The sequence below is a fragment of the Myxine glutinosa genome, chromosome 7, assembly GCF_964187855.1.
Source record: "Myxine glutinosa chromosome 7, kmMyxGlut1.1, whole genome shotgun sequence".
NCBI lineage: Eukaryota > Metazoa > Chordata > Myxini > Myxiniformes > Myxinidae > Myxine > Myxine glutinosa.
Genome location: NC_136267.1, coordinates 42,881,042 through 42,906,841, shown reverse-complemented (window position 1 = coordinate 42,906,841; position 25,800 = coordinate 42,881,042). Strand labels below are relative to the sequence as shown.

The window sequence follows — 25,800 nt, the reverse complement described above, 5'->3', positions numbered from 1 at the left end:
ATGAACAGGAAGAACCTCCTCTTTGTGCACGTAAACATTGTAAGCAGGGTGAGACAGGAAGTGCCTGGCTTTCAGCACCGAATCAGTGAGTGGCAGAAGGCAAGAAAATAGGAAGCTTGGGAAAGGAAACAAAAAGCAAATACCGGTACAGACAGACAGGCCAGGTTCCCAAGCCAAAATGGGCAAATAATGGAGGATGTCCGGTGAGTAGGATGAAAGCACAAGAGAGTTTGGTGGGGATAAAAGTGTTGTAGGTAGTACAGGTATGTTGTTTTGGGTTTTGAGGTGCAAGGAGGCGTAGATCGGTGCTGAGGGCAGCAGATGGGAGACAGGCCAGGTTCCCAAGCCAAAATGGGCAAATAATGAAGGATATCCAGTAAGTAGGGCGAAAGCGCATAGTAAGTGTTGTAGGTAGTACAGGTATACTCCTTTGGGTTTTGAGGTGCAAGGAGGTGTAGATAGGTGCTGAGGGCAGCAGATGGGAAAGAGCAAAAGCAGGAATGTAGTCCAGCTGGCTGCTTTCAGTTCCATCGCTGCGTGGAACAACGTTACATGTTTTGGTGACGGTGTGGGGCTGATGTCATGGGGGCCGGTGAGTGGAACTGATCGCAGGAGGGTTGGTGCTGGCAGCATGGGGTACTACTGAGATTCTTATACCAAGAGGGGGGCGGTTCGAACAGATGCTGTGCACATGGAGCTTAAAATGAGGAAGAGGCAAGAGAGAAAAAGAGAAGTGTTGATCTGTGAAAAGTGTGAAATAGAGATAGAGATCTATTTTTAAAAGAAATAACTCTGGGAGGCTTCACAGACATAAGCAAGCACAGCCTGGGTGCAAAAAGAAAAAGAAGGAAGAGACAAAACAATAGCACCGAGAAGGAAATCGAGGACGGAATAGCTTGGTCGGAGAGTCGGAGAAGGAAAATTGGAGATTGTCACAACGGGAGAAAAGGTTGATTGGATTACTGTACCTGTACGCACTTCTGCCTCATCAGGTGAGTACCCAGGAGAGTCTCTGTGTCTTAAGATGTGTTGTGTCGCTCTCACCGTGTTCCTCATTATGCCTCGTGGTGCTTCCAAGGCTCCAGCCCAGGCAGGTGCAGGAGGAAAGTGAAAGCCACATGTTCATATGTAGAATTTGCAATGGCTCATGGCAAGTTCAGCAGAGGCAACCCCGGCGCGTGCCCTACGTGTGACTTTAACCGGCTTCACCTGTTCGTCCAGGTGAAGAGAAATTTTTAGACAATATTTTTGTGATATATTGCTTCTAGCTTCCATTTTCAGACATGATGCATGTATGAAGCAGATACTGCTGCGGATTTTTTTTTTTGAAACCTTTTTCTTTTTCTGTTTTGTGGATTGGAAAGAAAAATATTTTCACGGAGCAAGAATTGGCGATTGAGGTGGGTGGCCTAAACCTGGAATGCTATGCTCGGTTGCAAAGTGCTGCTCAGAGATTGCAATGCAATGCATGACGGGGCATTGCTATGTTGTGTGGACCCTGTTCCTTTGATCCCCATTTGTCCCGACGAAATCGGGTAGATTGTATTCTGTAACCTTTCCAAAAGGTCGGGGGAAATATCTGCCACATCGTTTGCCTAAGAGGAAAAAAGAATGCGCATTCCTCCAATCTTTGGTGATCAGTAGGAATCTGTGTGATATCTGCATCTGTTCTTTCTTTCTTTGGTCTCGGCCATTTTTGAGAACCTCAGGGAGTCAGGGTAACATTTTCATTTTACAAACTATGAGTATCTGTAATCATCTAGGTTTCAAGATATTGTTACTCTCTCATCGCTCCACCGCAAGGATCACGATGAAGACTTCCACACTGAACAAATCGTTCTATCAATGATCAAGCTACACACCTCTTATGGTTAAAATCAAGACTCTCTATTCACCTTCACTCTTTCATTCCTCTTTTCTCCCGCCTCTGGAACAAACTCCCTCACTCTCTTCAACCCCACTCCTCCATCAAGGTCTTTAAAACAGCTGTTCACCACCATCTGTTATCTTCCCCCATCCAAAACCTTGATCTTTTCTACCCCCGTTAATTCACCCCAGATCCACTTTTTTGAAATTCCGACTTCTTTCCTGGAAGTCCTCGCAATGTACATGTGTTTTTTTTACCTCTCCCCCCCCCCCCCCCCTTCCCATGCCTCCTCCCCCAAAGCCCGCTCCCTCCCACAGATCTCCCGATATCCCTGCTCTCCATATTGTCTCCCGCTCCCTTTATCATATGTTTTATGTGTCAGTTTGTCTTTTTGTGATCAATGTTGGCTCTTACACGAGCCTCAATCTTGTATACCAAAAAAAAAAAACTACACACCTGTACGTTACAAGTTGCGTGACCCATCCATAGGCTGAGCCTCCAGCCTTGGAGCCGCATTTGCATCTTACTTTTGTTCTTTGTAGGAACGCGATTCATTCTGTGAGTAAAGTGTTCTTTGTAGCCTGAGATACTGGCAATGTTGAGATGAAGTCCCGTTCACTCACGATCTCATCTATGGAATGGAAACATTTGAGGAAGATGTCATAATGTCCTGAATTAATTTTCTGAAGACCGTTTATTTGAGACATTTTTGGATGCAGCCAAAGGAACCTTCAACATCCATCTCTTTAGTCTATGATTCCATGGAATGATTTTTGTACTGAACTAATTGACTTAATTTTCAACCTTACTTAATTTTTTATACTTTTTGTACTGATTCTTTTTTTTTGCAAATTAATTTAAAACATTTGTACGTCATTCGTCAATTTCCTTACATGCATAATACCCAATTTTCAATTACAAGAGTGAACAAGAAAGAGCAATCAGATATTGCAAACCCTCGCCAGGATGTATTTTCAGTGTTTTTTAAGGCTTTTGTGTTAAAACAAATATGGCGGCCGAACCACGTGACCGATGACGTCATTATTTATTTTTTTCTAAACTAATTTATTCCTAGATTATGCTGAAGAAATTTCATCTTGATCGGATGAAGTTTTGTACTTGTCGAATTATGACGTCATAATGGAGGTACCTATGACATCATCATTAACATATTTTATTCCCCATGGAGAGTTCTTTACAATGAGCCATGTCTCAATTTTTTCTATTTAGCCCTTTGAGATATAGAGGTGCAAAATTTTTCAGTTTTTCCAAAATGGCGGCCGAACCACATGACCTATTATGCCATAATTATCATTTAAAAATTATACAGGTGGAGTTGCACCTATGGTGAAAATTTCCTGTCAATTGGACCAACGGTTGCAGAGAAAATCATATTTATTCTGTGCAGACAAACAAACAGACAAACAAACAGACAGACAAACAGACAGACAAACAAACAGACAAACGGACTCAAATTCAATACCCTCTCCTCAGGCAAGGGTAACTAGAGAGTTCATAGAACACCTTACGCCATGCAGTCTTGAGAAAAAGAACATGGGTGGGATCTCCGAGCGGAAAATTTGATTGGTTGAGATGATGTAAAATGCCATAATATTTTGTCCAAGTACAGCTAAACAACATGTTGTTTTCCGATTCATATTCAAACTAGAACGACACTCAGTAGAGAGCGTACCTCCCCTGTTTGGCCATATCTCTCAATGGTGAAGAATCACTTTAAAAATTCTAGTAGATGTATCCGGATCCTGATCTTCACCAACATAGAATATATTTGTCCTTGTCAGACACCCAACCGATCCACCAAGTTTCGTCCAAATCCGTCCACAACTTTTTGAGATATCCTGCTATATGTTGGTTTTAACCATATCACTCAATGGTGAATAATCACTTTAAAAAATTCTTATAGCCGGATCCGAATCTGCATCTTCATCAAAATCTAATCATTTCGCGCTTGTCACATACCTACCTCTCTGCCAAATTTTGTCCGAATCCGTCCACAACTTTTTGAGATATTTTGTTCACAGACAAACGGACAGACAAGGGTGAAAACACCTTTGGTGACGGAGGTAAATATAACATTCAAATGAAATTTAGTAGTTCCTCGATTATAAAGTGACGTTTGTAGACAGACAGACAGACAGACAAGGTGAACAAATTGCTTAACACGTTGACTGCTAACTCTTATAGAATGCACCACTCCCATTTGCAAGCCCAGTATGCATGTACATATCGTTTCTTTTCAAATTTTACCCTTCTATGAACAATCTAAGTTAATTTCTTATATATTGGTGCAGAAAACGAAAACTTCACGTTAAGAGAAAACTTGTAGATAACATGAGGCCAAGATTTTCAATTCCATATGCCAGCTTCGAGTTATCTCGCAGGACTATTTTAGCACTGTTGGTATGACGTCATTACTAATGGTAGATCATGTGCTGAGTACCACGTGCTTTTTCATTTTTCCTACTTGTCATTGCCTTTCAAAATGGTACGTATGAATGCAGATGAAGTGGAAAAACTTCTCATGGAGACTGATAATGATCTCATGGAGACTGATAATGATCTCATGGAGGCTGATAATCTCATGGAGGCTGATAATGATCCCATGGAGACTGATAATCACTGATAATGATAATGATCGCATGGAGACTGATAATCACTGATAATGATAATATGATCGCATGGAGACAGATAATGATCTCATGGAGACTGATAATCACTGATAATAATAATGATTGCATGGAGACTGATAATGATCTCATGGAGACTGATAATGATCTCATGGAGACTGATAATGATCTCATGGAGGCTGATAATCTCATGGAGGCTGATAATGATCCCATGGAGACTGATAATCACTGATAATGATAATATGATCGCATGGAGACAGATAATGATCTCATGGAGACTGATAATCACTGATAATAATAAATGATTGCATGGAGACTGATAATGATCTCATGGAGACTGATAATCATCTCATGGAGACTGATAATCACTGATAATGATCTCATGGAGACTGGTAATGATCTCATGGAGACTGATAAATCACTGATAATGATTGCATGGAGACTGATAATGATCTCATGGAGACTGATAATCACTGATAATGATCTCATGGAGACTGATAATCACTGATAATGATCATGATTGCATGGAGACTGATAATGATCTCATGGAGACTGGTAATCACTGATAATGATAATGATCGCATGGACTGATAATGATCTCATGGAGACTGATAATCACTGATAATGATAATGATCACATGGAGACTGATAATGATCTCATGGAGACTGATAATGATAATGATCACACGGAGACTGATAATGATCTCATGAAGACTGATAATCACTGATAATGATAATGATCGCATGGAGACTGATAATCACTGATAATGATAATATGATCGCATGGAGACAGATAATGATCTCATGGAGACTGATAATCACTGATAATAATAATGATTGCATGGAGACTGATAATGATCTCATGGAGACTGATAATCATCTCATGGAGACTGATAATCACTGATAATGATCTCATGGAGACTGGTAATGATCTCATGGAGACTGATAATCACTGATAATGATCGCATGGAGACTGATAATGATCTCATGGAGACTGATAATCACTGATAATGATCTCATGGAGACTGATAATCACTGATAATCATGATTGCATGGAGACTGATAATGATCTCATGGAGACTGGTAATCACTGATAATGATAATGATCGCATGGACTGATAATGATCTCATGGAGACTGATAATCACTGATAATGATAATGATCACATGGAGACTGATAATGATCTCATGGAGACTGATAATCACTGATAATGATAATGATCACATGGAGACTGATAATGATCTCATGAAGACTGATAATCACTGATAATGATCGCATGGAGACTGATAATGATCTCATGGAGACTGATAATCATCTCATGGAGACTGATAATCACTGATAATGATAATGATCTCATGGAGACTGATAATCACTGATAATGATCACATGGAGACTGATAATGATCTCATGGAGACTGATAATCACTGATAATGATAATGATCACATGGAGACTGATAATGATCTCATGGAGACTGATAATCACTGATAATGATAATGATCACATGGAGACTGATAATGATCTCATGAAGACTGATAATCACTGATAATGATCGCATGGAGACTGATAATGATCTCATGGAGACTGATAATCATCTCATGGAGACTGATAATCACTGATAATGATAATGATCTCATGGAGACTGATAATCACTGATAATGATCACATGGAGACTGATAATGATCTCATGGAGACTGATAATCACTGATAATGATCGCATGGAGACTGATAATGATCTTATGGAGACTGATAATCATCTCATGGAGACTGATAATCAATGATAATGATCTCATGGAAACTGACATGATTGTGACATCAATTTATGTTCACCAAACTGACAGCACATTGTTTGTTGTGTTATCTGGCAGAAAGTATATTGTGTTTACAAAACAATAGCGTAGTCCTTTCTACGAGAATACTCATAGTGGAAGAATCTGGTGCAACCTGCACTACGAGTGTACAGTACCTGTATTCGGCAGTGAACGTGTTAACCCCACTTTCGCTTCATGCAAGCATGGTAATAAATGTTTTGATATTAAATAATGGTCCAGAAACTATAGAAGTTAATTCAAGATATTTGGAAAGAGAAATCTATGCCTGACTCATGGTTAAAGGAAAAGGGACACTTGCGTCCCAAAAATGAATATTGAATCCTCAAATAAAGGAAATCTGTTAGTTTCAAGCAATATTTCTCCTTAAAAGGCAACATCTTCTTTACTATAACACCTATAGTCATTTAACAAACGTTATAATCGCTAATACATTCAAGGAACACATCCGTATATGATCCCCAGGTTTTTTTTGCCTTCATAGAACACTTAGCTACATCATGTGGAACATCAATCAAGCAAAGGATATCCGGGGTGTGGCTACGCTCGGCTAACGGATCAGGTAGTTCATTCCCACATCGGCTGATTGGATGATGTTCATGCTGGCATCATTTTGTTTTCCTACCAACAGTATTTTGGTAAATTCACCATGTGGTGTTCATCATCTACATACACTACATGCTGGCAAAGACTCAAGAAGGCATTGCGGTGGATATGTACATGCATTTGCTTGGTTTTGTTTGTTCTGGCAGTGGAGATGCTCGTTCATGCGGTAATAGGTGGCTGAAGGTGTCAGTGGGTACGAACAGGAAAGCAATTGATGCCTTGCTAATTAGGACTGACGCGGACAACTTTATCCTGTTGGAAGAGAACACCACGCAGAATGATAAATTTAAACTTTAAGAGAAGACGACAAGGTAGAGAATGAAGTCCGAAGCAAGGAAAAATATGTGCCCGGTGATGCAAACGGAAATCTGTTATGGCAGAGCAAACTTTTTATCTGCCAAGTAAAAGGCTTCCAAAACAGGAAAGTATTAGGGATTTTAAAAAAGATTTTTGGGTGCATTGCCTGAAGCATCCCTGTCAGATATACTTTGGGCTTATGGAAGTTCAATGCACAACAGAGAAACGTTTGAAATCAATTGCAAAAGAGTTATTGGAGGAGTTTTTTTTTTGGGGGGATACAAGATCGAGGCTCGTGTAAGAGCTAACATCAATCACTAAAAAACATATAAACGGACACATAAAACATATAATAAAGGGAGCAGGAGACAAGATGGGGAGAGAGAGGGAAGCACAGAAGTACAACAACAATAGAAAACAGGGACATCAGGAGATCTGTGGGAGGGAGAGGGCTTGGGGGGAGGAGGCATGGAAAGGGGGTTGGGGGAGTGGGAGAGGTAAAAACTGCTGGGACTGCTAGGACTTCCAGGAAGGAAGTCGGTATTTCAAAAAAGTGTATCTGGGGTGAATTAGCGGGGGTAGAAAAGATCAAGGTTTTGGATGGGGGAAGATAAGAGATGGGGGTGAACAGCTGTTTTAAAGACCTGGAGGGAGGAGTGGGATTGAAGAGAGTGAGGGAGTTTGTTCAATTGAAGACCTGAGTGGAAGAAGTACTTAAGTCACATTATTGGACAGTTAGCTAGAACCAGGAACTCCATCTACAGTATGGTAACCATCCATATCTGGAATACTTTTTCATAGTTATTTTGTGACAAGTCCACTCAGCTCTTCAAATTGTGGTATTAACATCGTTGGTCGTAAACAAGGCTTTTACGGCCACTTATGATATATTCTGTACCTCTGGGTAAAATGGAGACAATCGAGAGAAAGATTTATGGTTGGTTGAGGAAATGGCTTCTTATCCCGCCCTCATAACAATCACCATATATGGCAAAAAGCACCAAAGTGTCTTTTGAGGAACACGCTCTGAATATTTAAAGTTCAACTTTGGTGCAGATTTCAGGATTCTGCCGACTCAGTTGCGAGAGAGCCAAAGATAGAGGTAAGAATATTGAAAATCTATGCAGGTGGTCCAGGCAGTTGAATGTTATTGGAGATGCAAATTTTGGGCGCAGTATAGTTCCGGAGGCAAGGCCCTCAGAAAATTTGTGAAGAGACATTGAGAATAAGAGAGCAGGATGCTATGTGTAATGAACGTGAATGTCAATGGAGACATGTTCGACAGGACTCTTTCCCACCTCCAACAAATTGCTCGACTGGTCTTGAACAGAAGTCGTTTAGCTTTCCATATTTGCTCCGTCACAACAGTACTTCACAGGTGGGCATTGTCCACATACTTTAGGAAGTACCTCATTGTCTGAAAGATCGTTTCATTGCAGAGGGTTGCCTTACAACTGCTGAAGCAACACGTCTTTGTGGATCCGAGCGAGCGCACACGACGTGCACGGTGTGAACCATTTACACACCACGGAAGAGCTTTTGCTATTGATCTAGAAAATTCAACATGTAAGAAACTTTCACCAGGGAGTATCAATTCCAATGTTCTGTAGTATATGCATTACACAATCACAACTGGGGAGATGTGTGGGCGGTGGCATAATAAGTGACATTTTCAACCTCGTCCCCTTTTTCCCCCTTTTGTTTATGTGTACTTGTTCATCCGGAGTGGTTGTGGTACATATTGTGTAGTCATTCCCTAAGAAACCTTAAAGCATTGTAGTTTTAAGCCTTCCTGTTTACTCGTGCCAATGTGGTCCTGCCGTGTCGCACCATTCCACTACGTCCCTTGTATGAGATGTCTGACATCATCCCACCTGTAATTCCTAATGACTGTACCTAGACACACACTGTTCTTGCTGACCTATTTCTTCAGGCAATGCAGCTGAATGTTCATCTCCTATTCATAGCTATGGATAATAAGTGATGCTCTCAAATTGTCCAAAAAGAGATGCCTCCTTGGTTTGTATCCTTCGATCCCAAAAGCACGAGCCACCCAAAAAGGTGAATGAACTGATCTAATTCAACGTCGCATACATTCTGTAGAACATGGACACTATTATCTGTGCAAGTATTTGGCATGAGGCTGTGCAACTCGAGTTGTTGTTTTGGGTGTGTTGAGTTCAGTGGCAGGACTTTGTGAGTGGCAAAAAGGATGGGGAAGGAAATTGTAACAAACTGAGATAGCATCACTTACAGAGAGCTACAAAGCCACTTTCCTGTGCATCATTAAAGGTGTCCCACATGCTTTCGCACACCTCAAGAGAAATTGTTGTAAAAGTTAATATTGTGTCGACTTTTAAAAACTTTTTTTTGAGTGATCAAGTAAATTATTTAATTTATTTTCACAAAAAGATGTAAAGTTTCTGCAGTGGAAAACAGTAAACTTTTTTTTTTAAATGGTTATGTGTGTTGTAGTACCATGGTTCAAAATTGTTTAAGATACAGAATCTGAAGCTTGTGAAAAAGTTTATCAATGAAGAACAAAATGTCGATGCAAAATAATAGAGGTATGATGGAAGACGTGTTGACATGGGACAGATACAAAAAAACAGGGTAGGTTAAATGATTAAAACGAATAAAACCCATAAATGACTCGTAGACATTAAGGCCATCACCTAGAGAATGCAAATTTTAAAAACAACAAAACAACAACATGCATTTTAAGGCCATTTTCCCTGCTAGAGCGGGGGTTAGCCTTGCGGTCCCCATGACAATCTTCTCCATCTTGCCCTATTTTCTGCATCTCTCCTTGTTAACCCCCTTGCCCGCATTTCTTCTTCCACCATCGTTAGTCAAGTCTTTCTCAGTCTTACCCGTCCTCTACTTCCTTCTACATTCATTTCCATCACTCTTCTCAACCAGTCACTTTCATCCTGCCTCAACACATGACCAAACCATCTCAACCTGTTTCTCTTCACAGCATCAATCACAGGCTCTATTCCCATCATTTTTCGCAATTCATCATTTGTCTTCCTCTCTCTCGACGATACTCCGCACATCCATCGAACCATTCGCATTTCCACCCTTTCCAACCTTCGTTGCTGCTCTACGTTCATTACCAATGTCTCGCTCCCATAAATCATAACACTTCTCACACATGCAGCATACACCTTTCCCTTCAGCTTCAACGACACTCCCCTCCTCATCAGCATGCCACTCAGTTCCCGAAACTTCTTCCATGCACATCTCACTCCAGCAACCGTTGCCGAGTCTGATCCACCTTCTCCATTCAGCATGTCTCCGAGGTAGCAAAATGTTTTCACACCTTCCAGCTTCACGCCATCTCCAAGATCCAACTCAACATTTCCTCCATCTGCAGCTCCCTCTGTGCACACCTTACATTTGAATGTAGCTGCCACACTGGTTAATGACCCTCTGAGACCACTATATTTTTGATGAACCCACGCAGCGCACATTGTACATTGAATGGAGTTCACACCGACAACATTCCTGTACACAGCACAGGGCCACTTCCCAGTTCTTTCCACCTCACCACATGCTTTACCACTTGCCATCACCTTCATCTTTCCGATATTCACCTTCAGACCTTTTGTCTCCATACATTCCTTCCACTTGTTCATCTTTTCCTTCAGTCCATCCATACTTTCCGCAATCAACACCAGATCATCTGCATACAACAACTCCCACGGTAAACCCTCCTTTACGTTCTGAGCCAGCACCTCCATCACAGCTACAAATAGTAGTGGACTTAGTACCGACACCTGATGCACTTCCACCTTCACCTCAAACTCACCACTGTTCCCGTCTTTCGTCCTTACAGCTGTGCGCGCTCTTTTGTACATTGCCATCACTACTCTGATCAACCATTCCTCCACTCCTAACTTCCTCATTGCCCATGTCAATACTTTGCGTGGAACCCTATCGAATGCTTTCTCCAGATCAACAAACCCAAGAAACAACTTCTTCCTCTTCTCCATGTACTTCTCCTGCAACTGCCTCACAATAAAAAGCGCGTCTGTCGTTCCTCTTCCTGTCATAAATCCAAACTGCATTTTGTCGATCTTCACTTTCTTCCTTATCCTCCTCTCCAACACCCTTTCCAATACCTTCATTCCATGCTCCAATAACTTTATCGCTCGGTACGAGCCACACTCTAGACTAGAGGGTCACCTTTACCCTTGTATAGAGGGACGAGGGCACTCAGTTCCCAAACCACTGGAATGCGGCCTTCTTTCACCGCCAGCTTACAGATCTCTGTCATTCTCTTCACACCCCAACTTCCTGCTGCCTTCAACATATCTCCCACAACTCCCGTCGGCCCTCCCGCTTTTCTACTCTTCATTGCTTTCATCGCTTCCTCAACTTCCTTCTCAGTTATCTTCTCTGCCAGTCCTAAAACTGGGTTACTCTCTATGTTGCCATCCCATTCATTCTCTGTATTCAACAGCATTTCCATATATCTTTTCCATCTTCCGTTAATTCCATCTGGGTCCACAACGATTTGTCCCACTTCATCCTTCAAGCAACTCACCCCCATCACATCACACCTCTCTTTCGCTATCTGCTTTGCAATCCTGAATACTGCTCTCTGACCCTCTTCCGAATCCAAGCGTTCTCTGAACATTTTCCTACATGCCTCTTGCGCCTTTGCTACCTCTTTCTTTGCAGCCTTCTTGGCTGCCTTATAACTTTCATGCTCTGCTGTTTCTGCTCCCGTACCCTTCGCCGTCTGCCACTCCTTGAACTTCTTCCTCTTCTCGTCAATCCTCTTTCCAACTTCATCATCCCACCACCATGTTTCCGAGTGCCTCGGTGTTCCTTTTGTCCATCCACGTACCTCACCAACAGCTCCCAACAGACTAGCTTTCATTGACATCCAACCACTTTCAAGCTCAACCACATCATCCTCTGCCCTACTCAGCCTCTCTTTTAATGCCTCCCTTACTGTCACCACTTTCAACCTCCACACCTTCATTCTCGGTTGGTACTTCACCCGCCGAGCTCTCCTCGCACCTTTCACCGTTATGTCGCAGACAACCAAGTGGTGCTGTGAAACAGCCTCCTCCCCCGGGACCACATTTGTGTCCCGGAGGTGCCCCTTATCTCGCCTATGCACCATCAGGTAGTCAACGGTTGTCGTCGACCCACCTGACGTGTATGTAACAAGCTTATTATCCTCTTTCTGGAACTGAGTATTACAAATCAACAAATCAGCAAACTCGAAAATCCTTTCACCTTCTCCATTTCTCACACCATATCCGTAACCCCCATGAACTCCCTCAAAACCATCCATACTCTTTCCCACATGTCCATTTAGGTCTCCTCCTACCACAACAACTTCCTCATCTTTCACGTTTTCCATCAGCTTCTCTATAGCACACCAGAACTTGTCCTTCTCTTCATCGCTCCGACCAACCTGTGGAGCATATCCCGAGATGACGTTCACCAAGGGCTTTCCAATCATCATTTTCACCATCATCAACCTATCACTCACTCTAGTCACACTCACCACACTGTCTACAAACTCCTCAGAAAACAGGACACCAAACACCATTCACACCATTCACGCCCTCCAGGCACCCTTGCCACACAAACTTGTATTTCTGTCCCTGCCTACCCTTCACCATTCTCACACCACTTCCCTTCCATCTCGTCTCTTGCACACAACATATGTCCACTCTTCTTCTGACCAATACTTCCAATACTTCCACCACTTCACCTGATCTCCCTGTCATTGTCCCTACATTCCATGTCCCAAACCTCAGAAAGCGATCTCCACTTCGGGCTGTTCCCTGCCCATATGTAGTTGTAATTGTCATGGTTCTCTTTTTGAGGCAATGTTTTTTATGGCCGGATGCCCTTCCTGACGCCAACCCTCTTAGTCGTCTCTTACGACACGCAGGGATACGGTGTACCTATTCTAATCCAGGGTACCCACTGGGAAACGTTTAAAACATGGAAATTCTGGGGGTGTGGGGGGGAGGGGGAATCACGGCTGTGGGGGCCCCGTCAGCTCCACGCCACGTTTGCCCGGTCAGCACCACGGCGGCCCGGTCAGCACCACGCCCTTGGAAAGGACTTCGATGCTGTGGAGAGATCGAAGCAAGCCTCCTTGCTCGAGCGGACCGGAAGCGGAAGTCCATATATATAAGCACATATATATAATGTGCACATATACGTATATATAAGGATATAATATATTGTGGGCTTTCAGTAAAAAAAATACGAGCAAATAATAACGGCGGGGTAGCAGAAAAGGAGGTGGCGTTGAGAGGTTGGGGTATTAAATCAAGCCTCTCAAAATATCAGCACCACACACCACGTCGACCCGGTCGGCCCAGAGCCTGGCGCGAAGTCCAAGGACATCAGCACGTCATCCGAAAACAGCTCCGGTTGGTGCGAACCACTCGGTCAATGGCGCAAACCAGGTCCCGACACACCCTTGCTCGCTTGGCACCGATGAAGGCCTCGCTGGGTGTTCTCCAAACAGGGGCAAAATCGCCCAAGCCAAGCCGCGCTGGATTTCGGCAGCGGAAGCCTTGCTCGCTCGGCCCCGATGAAGGCCTCGCTGGGTGTTCTCCAAACAGGGCCAAAATCGCCCAAGCCGCGCTGAATTTCGGTGGCGGAAAGCAGCCACGAAGCGACGATATTCGGTCGGGCTGTAATGCGAACACCACGGCGGCCGGGTCAGCACCACACCCTTGGAAAGGACTTCGATTAATTCAGTCAAGCCCTGTTCCCGCCAAAAAAGAATGCAAATTAAAGATCTGCAATAAAGAGTAGGAATTGCTAGAGAAAGGAAGGCAAATCCACAGGGAAAAAAATTGACAAACCAAAGAGGAAGGATGTACACAGCTTAGACTTGAACAAAACAACCTCGTTTCTTTGTGGTAAGAACGTACGGAGTGACTTACTTAATTTTCTTTCCAGGAGAAACTATATAATGTCCATGCCCAATACGTTAGGCCTGACTGTCTTTAGGCCTGTGAAGTGGGATGTGTTAGATGCAGTCATGACCTAAGACTTACTGCTTGTGAACGCCAAAGGTTTATTCACAACTTTAAGTAGTACCTGTCGTGAGAAATCGTCTGTAGTGTCACCAAGTGGTTTTTCTTTTGGTATACATGCTAAATGTTACTATGAGAGCTATTTGCGGATACCAACTTTTTACCTCGTGTACGCGGAGGAAAATCGGGGTTAGGCAATTGGTTCACTTCTGCTTGGCTGTCTAACCTTCTGTCTACAAATGTCAGTTTATGATCAATGGGCAACTTAATTTCAATTGAATGTTATATTTTGAGCAAGAATCGTAACATGAATTGGAAAACGAACCTGCAGTTTAGCAGTAGTTCGGCTCTGAATTTGTCACAATCGCGCATGCGCAGATAAATTGATAATTGTCTGTCTGGTAGTCAGACTCAATGAAAAATCATTCCAAACAGGAAACATCGTTTTTAAGGATATCATAAAGGACACAAAAATCATGCACGAATGACTAATGTAACGTGTTAAATAGGGTGGTGGAAAAGACGCTGCATCAATGGCGGTAAACTCCTGGAAATGTATTTTTCAACAAGATTTAAAATATTTATTTTATTTCAATTGAATTATATACCTGTACAATGTGTACATTGTAAAAAACAAAAGTTGCATTTTTAGCACTTTCCAAACCCTTCCGTTTAGCAACAATTGGACAAAATATTATGGCATTTTACATCATGACGACCAATCAAATTTGCCGCTTGTAGACCCTGCCCATGTCCTTGCTTCTCAAGACAGCGTGGAGTAAGGCATTTTTTGAACTCTAGTTTTTTTGAAGTGCTGCTTCAGTTCAAGTATCTAGTAGCAAAACGCTGACAATTGATTTTTTACCTCAACCACCAGTGGTGGATGGAGGTTATGTTTTCACCCCTGTCTGTCTGTCCATTTGTGAACAAGATATCTCAAAAAGTTGCAGTCGGATTCGGACAAAATTTGGCAGAGATGTAGTGTATGTGATAAGGACGAAATTATTAGATTTTGGTGAAGATCCGGATTCGGATCCGGCTACTAGAATTTTCTAAGTGATTCTTCACCATTGGGAGATCGGGCCAAAACGATACATAGCAGGATATCTCAAAAAGTTACAGATGAATTTGGACGAAACCTGATTAACCGGTTGGGTGTCTGACAAGGACGATTCAATTCGACTTTGGTGAAGATCTGAATATGGATTCGGATATGATAAAAAAAAATTTTGTTAAAGTGATTCTTCACCATTGGGAGATAGTAGACAAGTAAAAATTTGAGAATTTTCGAATAGTGTAGGCATTTTGTGTTAAAAGTGATTAAACAAGTTTTTTAGGATAATTCGAGGGTGCTGAATTCAAAAATGCTGTTTAACCGGTTCAATTTTGGAGTCTTAACCTTCAAATTGTAAAAAACAAAATGCCCGCCATTTTCAGCATATTTTTTGCCATAACTTGAATTTTAAGCAACATAGAAGGCTCAAAATCTAAGGCTCTAAAGGTGGTTTTTTTATAGAAGGCTCAAAATAGTGGCAATACCCATGTTTGTGATACTGAGGATTCCAAATGTACTGTTACCTAAGTTGTAACTAGTTTGGTTTCGCCGCCATGTTGAATTCCAAGATGGCCGCCATATTTTTGGTAATTTCTGGGGTGTATTTTTTTATGTACATCACTTTCACTGGTCAAATGCGCTTTTAATTTCTTTAGAACAAAAAAAATGATATTAAATCATTTCTAAAGTGCATTTTAAAAAGGGGTAAAGTTCTAAAATGGCTGCCTTTTAGTAATTATACTTTATAAATACCGTATAGCTCAATATTGGCATTCTCAAATGTTTACCTGTCTATCTTAGTCTGTTCTGTTTCTGCATTCTAGTTGTCTGTTGTATGCACATGCACATCCTCCTGTGCATGTTAGCCCAGCTTTTCTGCAGCTGCAACGGCCATTTATACATCCTTTGGTACATCCGCATGTTACTATCTCGCGACACGCCTTAGGAATTGGAGATAGTGTCATCAACTTCGGCACCAAGTTCCCATCGATGTATGTCCATCCCATGTCTGTTACTTGGGGGAGTACTGGAGTAATGATGGTTGCGCGCTTCCAAATAAAAGCCTGGTAATGTGCGCGCCTTATGTGTAGTCTCACTGCATCTGATGTTGGTGGCAGAGTCTCCTGTGGACAACCCTTAGAGAAGAGTATTACACGTGCCTTGTCGCATCTGTCCACATCATCGGGTACCTTGTAAAGACGGCATATGAACTTTTCTGCATCGTTGATTACTTCTTCAGTGATATCTTCTGTGCCTAGATCTGTCAACAATTGGCTGTGTGTTTGAAACACCTTCCAGGCTGTCTTTTTGCCGTGACCAGCAAGCTGTGACACACTGTCACAACCAGTAATTGCATGGAATGGCAGCAACGCTTCCACTTGGCAAGGTGGCAGTTTCTGGTGGAGTTTGTGGATGGGAATGTATTTTGGCTTCTTAAGAGTTCCTGCCTTCATCCACAGCTGAGTGCATGGCATCTTATCAAAATGAGCAGCTAACAAGACCAGCACGTCAGTGTCACGCACTAAAACCACCACTGTTTCAGCATTTGTGTCGACGCAATGAAGAACAAGTCGTGTGTCCGCCTCCTCATGGTTGGCCTGTAGGGATGATGTGTCCATCTCTGGATCTGAAGATTTCACGTCTGTGATCTGTGCAAATCCTCCAGCCACTACAAGTGTTGTGGGTGCAATAGACACCGCATTTGTCATGAGCTGCTGAGAAAGAAACTCTGCTAGATTTGCCTTATTCTCTCCAAGTGAGAGAAAGTTGGTCCATTTGTCTGGTAGAGGAACGTTTTGGTTTTCTATTACCCGACGTATTGGTCGAGAGGCCCGGGTACGTTTCATTCTGGTTCCAGTCTTGATGGAATCCTGCTGGTATCGGTCGAAAGTTACGTCAACTCTCTCAAATTTTTTCCCCATGGCAAACACTGAATTCACAAACGCATCTGCATATTCACCAAATGTGGTTATTCCGCTGGGCTTTCCAAGAGCCATCACCAGTGCTTGACCATCAATTACTAAGCAAGTACTTCCAGTTAATGTCACTTGTTCTGGGGTTGAGACATCTTGAATCAACTCATTTGCCAGTCGAGATTTACCGCTACTGCCTGTATGTAGACTCCCATTCATGGCAGCAAGTGAAATTGGCACAGGCATAAGCTCATGCTGCAGAATCAGGTCCAGGTTTATCACACGCCCTGCTTTGGAAGCTGTCACAAGTCGCTGTAGAATGTTTCTATCTGCCTTGATGGTCGTTTCTTTGCCTTTGCTTTCTTTGCAGTCTACAGCATACAGAGACGAGAAAGTCTGTGCTTTGTTCCTATGTAAAGCGGCATTGAAATTGATATGACATGTGCCATCAGGAGGCTGAAGAAGGCGCTGATCAACAAACTCATCCAGCTGCACCTGTCCAAGTTTTTCTGCATTAAGCAAAGAATGTTGAATGCTCTCCGATGCCAAATCCTTGGTAGCAATATTCTGCAGTACAGAAGATGACATTCCCTCGCTGAATACATCGAATCGTCGGAAAGCTGAGACGACTTTCTCCTCATCAAGGTTGTCACGCCCTTTCAAACATGGGTATTGCCACTATTTTGAGCCTTCTATGTTGCTTAAAATTCAAGTTATGGCAAAAAATATGCTGAAAATGGCGGGCATTTTGTTCTTTACAATTTGAAGGTTAAGACTCCAAAATTGAACCGGTTAAACAGCATTTTTGAATTCAGCACCCTCGAATTATCCTAAAAAACTTGTTTAACCACTTTTAACACGAAATGCTTCCAACATTTTATATAAGCACAAATTCTCAAATTTTTATTTGTATAATAGGGCCAAAAACGATACATACAGTCACGTGAAAAAGTAAGTACACCCCATGTAAAGTTTTGACTTTTTCAACATATTTCAACATACAGCTATTTGATCTTCATTTCAACAATATTGATAGATAAAGGTGATATAATATAACAAATATCATGAAACATTTACATTTTGTAGTCCATTGTATTATTTAAATAAACATAAACGCAAATTTTGCATGTGGAAAAAGTAAGTACACCCCTACATTTAACACTACTTCAAATAACTAAAATTAGAATCAGGTGCACCAGCTCAGGTGCAAATGATTAGAACATCGTTAGATAGGATCTTGGAGGAACCTGTCTTATTTAAACCTCAGACATTTAGTTTGGTTTGCTCTTTGTTGTTGAAGTGTGCGGCGTCACCATGTCTAGATCAAAAGAGCTCGCTGAGGCCTTGAGAAAGAAGGTTGGAGATGCCTATGAGTCTGGGAAGGGATTTAAACTCCAAACAATATTATTTGAAATCAATCATTCGACTGTCCGGAAGATCATCTACAAGTGGAGAAGATTCCAAACAACTGCCAAATTGTTCAGGCCAGGCCGCCCCAGCAAGTTCAGCCTGAGAGCAGACCGCAAGATGCTGAAAGAAGTCTCTGAGAACCCCAGAATGTCATCACGGGACCTACAGGTCGCACTTGCCACTGTTGATGTCAAAGTGCACGAGTCTACCATTAGAAAGAGGCTGCACAAATTTGATCTACATGGGAGGTGTGCCAGGAGGAAACCTTTGCTGTCCAGAAAGAACATCAGGGCAAGACTAAAGTTTGCCAATGAACACCTCGGCAAAGACCAGCACTTCTGGAACAATGTGCTCTGGACAGATGAGTCAAAGGTAGAGCTATTTGGCCACAGTACCAGAAGACATGTTTGGCGAAAACCAAAGACAGCATTTGACCACAAGAACCTGATACCAACTGTAAAGCATGGTGGTGGAAATATTATGGTTTGGGGCAGCTTTGCTGCATCAGAGCCTGGGCAGCTCACCATCATATAATCCACTAAGAATTATTCATTGTACCAGAGGGTGCTTGAGGATAATGTGAGGCCATCTGTCGGAAAGTTGAAGCTCAACCGAAGGTGGACCTTGCAACATGACAATGACCCTAAACATACCAGTAAATCCACAAAGTAATGGCTGAAAAGAAAGAAATGGAGGGTTCTGGAATGGCCAAGTCAAAGCCCAGATCTAAATCCCATCGAGATGTTGTGGGGGGATTTGAAACGAGCTGTGCATGCAAGAAACCCCTCAAACATCACACAGCTGAAAGAATTCTGCATGGAGGAGTGGGCAAAAATTTCTCCCAGTCTTATGTCAGAGACTGGTAGACAGTTATAAGAAACGCCTACTTGAGGTTGTTTCTGCCAAAGGGGGCAATACCACCTATTAGAGCCAAGGGTGTACTTACTTTTTCCCCATGCGAAATTTGCATTTATGTTTATTTAAATTATACAATGGACTACAAAATGTAAATGTTTCATGATATTTGTTATATTATATCACCTTTATCTATCAATATTGTTGAAATGAAGATCAAATAGCTGTATGTTGAAATATGTTGAAAAAGTCAAAACTTTACATGGGGTGTAAACTTTTTCACGTGACTGTAGCTGGATATCTGAAAAAGTTATGGATGAATTTGGACGAAACTTGGTTGACCGGTTGGGTGTCTGATGAGATTCTATTCGATTTTGGTGAAGATCTGAATATGGATTCGGATATGAGAATTTTTTTTTTTTTAAGTGATTTTTAACCATTAGGAGATTGGGCCAAAACGATAAATAGCAGGATATCTCAAAAAGTTGTGGACGGATGATTTCGATTAAATGTGATTTTCTGGTCTACTCTGGGATACAAAACTTAAACTGTTCACCTGGCGGAGGTATGCTCTCTACTTAATGCCGTTCTAGTTTTTTTAAGTTCTGAATGCACCACAGAATTTCCCTTGTGTTACGTCAGCTAAGGCAAAAAAATGTTTGTTTAATTTTTTTTTTTTAAAGGCCACACACAAATAACTAGACGTCAGAGGACCTAATTCCCTTGCCTCCAGGAAGAAGCATTTGTTAAAATAGGAATGAGATCAAGCAAGAGCATAACTCATGAATACGAGCAATTTTTGTGATATTTGGAACCACATTTGGCAAAGCATATTGTGACTTGTGCTGTGGTTCATATTTATTGCTTTCAACATTAGTTTACTGGAGTAAATGCCTCTGGTGAATTGGAAGGAGGCTAGGTTGGATGTTCCTGTGTTCCTCGCTCCATGCGACCTCGAGTGAAACATGTGGAACGCATAACCTCAGGTTTCAGGGTTCCACAGTCAAACTACATGGAAATTGCTTCCTGCAGTTTGGCAGCTCCATGGAAAGGCCAAGGTCATCCAAGTGTGTTCCAGAGGATGCCTTGAAATTAGGCGATCTTTTTGGTGTTTTCTCACATTCGTTCAGAATTGGACACCATACTAGCTTTCTTGATTATGATGATTTATACCGTCTGTGGTTTCGAGGTATGTTTCTATTTATGCCTCAAAATGGGTAACCTTGAGCACCTGCCCTTCACCTAAGCAAAAACATTGATTAAATCATGCCATTTGGCCCAAAAAATATTCCATACCTAGTGTAAGAAACTGCTGAAACAATCCTGTTTAACTTTTGGATTTATTTGTAATGCGTTTATTTTATATTGTTGAGTTTTCTGTTTTGTTTCGATGGATTTGGCAAAACAAGGCTTAACCTGAAAGGTGTATGATGTCAACAGACATAAGTTTTTTGTCTATGGAGGGATGAATCTTGCAAATAGTTTTTCTCGGGTTCACCTGGCTGCACCTGGATGAGTTTGAAGGTAGAGGAGTTTCAGTCGAAACTCGAATCCTATCCAGGTTCCTCCAAATGACTCCATCTTTGTCTTTTTGTGTTCCTCCTGATACCCCAGTGCTGTATTTAGTTCATTATTTGATTATGAGAACTACATACTGGACAAGTTCATTTACTTTTTCTTCATTCATCATTTCTCTTCCATTCCATTCTCAGTATGACCTTCAATCATTTTTTTCTTTCTTCAATGACTGATGTTAGTTAACAAAACATTTGTACATATAAAAAGAATTACTTTCAACCTAATTTTATGCTTCCTTACTACATATAATTAATGGACCGGTGTGTGTTTGTTTGTTTGTTTATTTGTGTAAGTTTGAGTGTTTGTCACACCACTCCTCCTCCAGTTCTGGGCCGATTACATCTACACTTGCTACATATGATCAGCATGACCTCAATTAGTGTAAAGGGGTGTTTTTATCTTTTCCAGTGGTCTTGGGGGCAGGTGTATGAGGGACACAAATTCTCTATGAAAATGTGTATCATGTAGTGCCACCTCCAGGTGGGAGAGGGTATTACAAGTCCCACCTTTTACTGTAGTCTTACTGTCCCCAGATTTTCCAGTCCAGTGAGGTGTTTTGAATTATAAGCAGTGGCCATGTTTTTGCTTCATGTATGTAACCCAGGTTATTTGTTTTTTTCTGGAGCAATTGAGGCAGCTGTCAGTTGCCTATACACCGCCCAAATAAAGGTATGTGTCAGAAGAACTGTTGCATGCTTGGAATAAGATCGCACGTAGTGTCGGTATTCTGCTCGTCTCGATGATTTATTGGAAGGTTTTAATACAATTTTTATTTATTTTTAATTTAACATTCTCTTTTGAACAGTTTTAATCTTTTAACTTAAAAATCATGCTTATTTGGTTTTTCTGCTCTTTTGTCCATGCATGAAAACTTGCTGCTTACAAAACTTTTAAAACCTTTTAAAAATAGTCAGCGATTGTATTCCGCAGTACTTCTGGTCCCATTCCTTCCCTGGTAGAGAACTGTTTGGAAAAACCCTACAAACCCTTATTTGGTTTTTCCCTTATTTGGTTTATAACTCTTATTTGGTTTTTCTGCTCTTGTGTCCATGCATGAAAACTTGCTGCTTACAAAACTTTTAAAACCTTTATTAAAAATAGTCAGCGATTGTATTCCGCAGTACTTCTGGTCCCATTCCTTCCCTGGTAGAGAACTGTTTGGAAAAACCTGACAAACCCTTATTTGGTTTTTCCCTTATTTGGTTTTTCTGCTCTTGTGTCCATGCATGAAAACTTGCTGCTTACAAAACTTTTAAAACCTTTATTAAAATAGTCAGCTCTTGTATTCAGCAGTACTTCTGGTCCCATTCCTTTCCTGGCTGAGACCTGATTTGGAAAACCCTGCAATGCAGGAAGGACCTTTCTAGATTAATTCTCAGCTATTGCAAACACTCACAACCATGACTGTGGGTTCACCGAGGCACCGGGTGCGGCTGAGATGCAACACGACCAACAACAATTTGCTGCTTAATGGGGTTCTCAACATATTTGTTGCTATTTCTCACAACTTTAAGTTGATAACACCAACCTTACATAGATTTGTTTTCCTTCTTCATTATGCTACCACATATTTCTTTTTCTGGAGAGCTTAAAGGGTAGGAAAGCGTATGTTTGCACTGTAATGATAGGAAATCATCTAATGGAAAGATGCCAGGAATGATAATGGGGCAAAAATGGAACTTTAATCTGAAACCATCATTTACACAGCTGGCATCTTTCTCCTTTATCTTTTCTGGATAATATCTAAAAATAATGTCAACATGATTTGTAAGCTGGTTTTGATAAATTTTCGCCCCTCATTTTTGACCGATTTGCGTTGAACACGAGAAATAAGAAGTATATTAAAGATTTTCCCTGAATTTAACCTCAACCCTTCCCCTTCCATTTAAAACCTCTTGGGTTTCAGACAAAGGCTTCGAGGTTCAAATGCAGCTGGACCCTGACTTCTAACCTTGCAGGCAACTTTTGTGTTTGGCTAACCCACATGGCAGGCCTACTACTTTGGCCCGTAACTCGATCGCCATTTGTGATGTAACAATGGCTCCCATCCCTAATCTCTTACACAATTCAGCAGGGACATCGTGGAAGCGGAAACAAAATATTTAACAGGGTGAGCTGACAATTCTCAGACTGGCTGAAGTGAGATGATGAAAAATTCTCTACGTCCACCTGTGAGCGATACATAGCAACTTAATGGAAGGAGGTCCAGAAAGCAAAGGTTAAAATTTCTGTTATAACACTGGATGATAATGCCTGTTTAAGCCAGTTAGTGCATCTACAGTTGGTGAGTATCATTATTGTCCGAGGATGAAATATGGAGACTTCTTTTTCTTGCATCATCTAACTTTAGGTTGTCCTGTTTGGCATTCCCATCTGAGCACAAAGCTCATGAGGCTGGGATCTGTGGTTCAAATCCCAACATACCACGTGTTGATTTGTCTATGTTCTTCTTGTCATACATGAGATGTAGATCTTCTGTCCCTTCCTGAAGGCAGCCAACCCTACTGCATGAACCGTTGTTCCGTATAAACCTAGAGCAGGCAGATTATTCCTCCTTGAAGGTCGTCCATGAGCCAGCTGGGTGAGAAAAGACATTCTAATAACAGACATTCCATGATAATTATCCTTTGACTAGCTTGGTTTCCAGATGCTTAGAATGCAAAAAAAATCTTTGAATCCAAAGTCTTTGAATTCCCAATCTCTGGTATGCTCGTTCAGTGCTCTCACCGTTTGGCCGCCATTTCTTTGTTGGTGAGAAATGCTGCGACACTGCCTGGACTTTCATCACCTTTTTCTAAACAACCTCATCTGTGATTTTATCATTATCATCAAAAACATTTTTGCCTCTGCCGACAAAGGTGGATGGAAGTTATGTTTTCACCCATGTCTGTCTGTTTCTTTGTCTGTTTATGAACACGATATCTCAAGTTGTGGATTAATTCGGACAAAACTTGGCAGACAGGTTGATTGTGTGACGAGGAAGAATTGATTCCGTTTTGGTGAAGATTCCAATCCGGATCAGATAATTTTAAAGTAATTTTTAGCCTTTGAGAGATATAGCTAAAAGCGATGCAGTATATCACGATATCTCAAAAAGTTATGGACGGATTCGGACAAAACTTGGTGGACAGGCTGGCTGTGTGACGAGGACAAATAGATTCAATATTGGTGATCATCCGAATCCAGATCAGAAAAATTTATATTTTATAAATGATTCTTCACCATTGAATGATGGGGTCAAAAACTATACGTAGCAGGATATCTCAAAAAGTTATGGACGGATTCGGACAAAACTTGGTGGACAGGCTGGGTGTGTGACGAGGACAAATAGATTCAATATTGGTGATCATCCGAATCCAGATCAGAAAAATTTATATATTTTAAATGATTCTTCACCATTGAATGATGGGGTCAAAAACTATACGTAGCAGGATATCTCAAAAAGTTATGGACGGATTCGGACAAAACTTGGTGGACAGGCTGGGTGTGTGACGAGGACAAATAGATTCAATATTGGTGATCATCCGAATCCAGATCAGAAAAATTTATATTTTTAAATGATTCTTCACCATTGAATGATGGGGTCAAAAACTATACGTAGCAGGATATCTCAAAAAGTTATGGACGGATTCGGACAAAACTTGGTGGACAGGCTGGCTGTGTGACGATGACAAATAGATTCAATATTGGTGAACATCCGAATCCAGATCAGAAAAATTTATATTTTTTAAATGATTCTTCACCATTGAATGATGGGGTCAAAAACTATACATAGCAGGATATCTCAAAAGGTTATGGACGGATTCGGACGAAACTTGGTGGACAGGCTGGCTGTGTGACGATGACAAATAGATTCAATATTGGTGAACATCCGAATCCAGATCAGAAAAATTTATATTTTTTAAATGATTCTTCACCATTGAATGATGGGGTCAAAAACTATACATAGCAGGATATCTCAAAAAGTTGTGGACGGATTCGGACAAAACTTGGTGGATGAGTTGCTTAGGCGACAGTAACACGCCGATTAAATTTTGGTTCAGGTCCGAATCCAGATCTGGCCTATTAGTGGGATACAAAAGCTTGGCGAAGGTATGCGCCCTACTGAGTGCCGTTCCAGTATTTAATTTCTTTGTGACCTTCTGCATGGTTTTTTTCCTCTTCTGACGGTTTTACTGTTGGCTTGACCTCATTGAATTTGGCCTAATAGCAAAGGCCTGACTGAGTTGTGTCAAAATCATCACGTGATTAAAGAATGACAGACCAATCGAAACCCATGCCAACACTGTCTCAGAAAACCTAATATCATTGTACGACTATACAATTACAATCTGCTGCCAAATCTACAATGATCAATAGCTCAACATCCATTCGCAAAGAACAAAGGAATGCTGGCAGATGGGAAACCCTGTTTAACGCCGAACTGAAGGACGGCGCACACCCTGCATGTGAAACACCAGTATGACAGTTTATAACTGCGTGGACATTCAAACCCAGGATAGACAGCTGAGATGTGAGAGTGCGTACCTCTAGGCTACCCGGTCAGCCATATTGTTACACTGGTGGACCACAGTTGCGTGCTTCAAAATGATGCATTAACAGCATCAAGTTGGCTTAGCTCTTTTCAATCTATACCAAGCTTCACTTTGTAACTACATATGACTATCTTTACACCCGTATGCTGTTTTCCGTCAACAAAACGATAGCATTCTATCAT

General features: G+C 41.4%; 1 protein-coding gene across 1 annotated transcript in view; it reads left to right on the top strand.

The window, feature by feature from the left end:
• Positions 1-254: 254 nt before the first annotated feature.
• The window catches only part of LOC137431166 (uncharacterized), an 808,282-nt gene continuing 782,736 nt past the window's right edge, over positions 255-25,800 (top strand). Inside the window, exon 1 of the mRNA XM_078781584.1 lies at positions 255-992. The gene's annotated coding sequence lies outside the window, so the exon portion shown is untranslated. The remainder of the gene's footprint in view (positions 993-25,800) is intronic.